Source organism: Phalangium opilio, unplaced genomic scaffold (genome assembly GCF_054372755.1).
Source record: "Phalangium opilio isolate 3A_F unplaced genomic scaffold, DU_Popi_V2 ptg000070l_1, whole genome shotgun sequence".
In the NCBI taxonomy this organism is placed as follows: Eukaryota; Metazoa; Arthropoda; class Arachnida; order Opiliones; family Phalangiidae; genus Phalangium; species Phalangium opilio.
The window spans coordinates 6,760,896-6,762,546 of record NW_028324182.1 but is presented as its reverse complement, the minus strand read 5'-3'; the positions used below and the strand labels follow the sequence as shown (position 1 = coordinate 6,762,546).

The 1,651-nt window shown below is 29.6% G+C and overlaps 1 long non-coding RNA gene across 1 annotated transcript; it reads left to right on the top strand.

Annotated features, from left to right (window-relative positions):
- Positions 1–1,651, top strand: LOC149661318 (uncharacterized). The gene is made up of 3 exons (XR_016369083.1): positions 1–133; positions 477–673; positions 1,255–1,651. It is a non-coding gene; the product is annotated as an uncharacterized LOC149661318 (long non-coding RNA).

Below are 1,651 nucleotides of genomic sequence, written 5' to 3'. Positions count from 1 at the left end.
ATCAGCCATTTTTCTTTTCGCCGTCAAGGAATAAATCCAGAATCTAGAGCTGTTTTCCGCCATTGAATGTTCTTTTGGAATCGATTCAGCGAGGCCATGTTGGAATGAACAAACTTCTTAATGCGCAGCAAATGTAAGCCTTTTTTAAATAGCTTATTGTTTTAATAAATCAAGTAGTTTTAATGAAACAGGCAGTTAATTATTATTATTTACGAAAATTCAGTCTATTAAATAATAATTTTGAATTAAAATTGAATAAACCACGACCACGAGGCTGAGACATTTGAACAAGGCTTAAGAAATTTAACTTAGATTATTAAAAAAAATTTCTTAGCAATTTATCGCCAGTATTTCGCTAATTATTTAAATATATGGGATTATTTCGGTAAATTATTATTTTGTTAGGTTTAAAGTAGCACATATTTTAAAATTAGGCATTGCCTTAATATTTGTAATTAATTTATTTTAATTTTTAGACGCGAATGATTTTCTTGGAAAAACTGTTGCTGGTCATTGAGAGACGTTTTCAAGAAGACTTGGAAGTTCATCCGATGTTAAGGACCCTCATTCTAGATGACATCTTTCTTGGATTTGCGAAACACGAGGCCTTCGAACTGATTGGACCGTGAAGTTTTTCCGCCAGATAACTTAATTTTATTTTTAAATTTAATCGGTAACTAGCCTACCTCATTTTAATTTTTTGCGGTCAAATTTTTATATATGGAACGCTTTAAATATTTTTTTGTAGAAAATTTTTGTAAACACCTCAATTGTTTTTTTCTCAATAAAAACTTTTTGCCTTGCCTCACGTTCTTTGTTTTCATAAAAAAGTTTCGATACTAGGAATTGCTTGAATTTTTTAGGGTCTGGACTTAGGGTAGTATTTTTGGACCCTTTTTTAGGCTTTTTTTTACTTTTTAAAACAATTTAAGCTAGTTTTAGGCTCATTTTATTCCTATTTAAAACAATTTGTTTTATGTTTGATATAAGCTAAAAGAAGCTTAAAAGAGGGTCCCCAAAAAATAGGCTATCTGTTTAGAGCTAAAAAATTCAAACCTTCCCTCTTAATCAAACAATTTTTAAGAAAACAAAAAAAAGTGGTTTAAGGCGTAATTTATTGAACAAAAAGTAAAAAAATAAGGTGTTTACAAAAATTTTCAACAAAAAATAATATAAAGTGTCCCGTAAATTGAAGTTTAACGTGTAAAAAGAAATTAAGTAGTTGCAAATATAATTATAATAAACATTTTCTAGATTCGGTGATGTTCATCGCATCTTTGTAGAGAATGATTGCATGGCCACCACAGGTTGAAAACATCTTGTATCGCAAATCCAAGGAAGATGTCATCTGGAATGAGCGTCTCTAACAAAGGTTGAAATCATCTGCTAGGAAACTGCTCCGAATGACCAGCAACAGAATATCCAAGAACGTCATCGCGTCTAAAAATAAAAATATATTAATAACAAATAGTAATAATTAGAGGGGCCTAACAAAAACGTAATTTTAATCTATGGTTTTGTTTCCGTAAATTATTGAAGAAAAACTTTGTAAAATATTCCCAAAAACAAAATTTAAAAGTCACACTAAATATTAAGCCAAATCAGAATTAAAGGGCTACTTTAAGGTCCTGGCAAAATAATAATTTAAGAA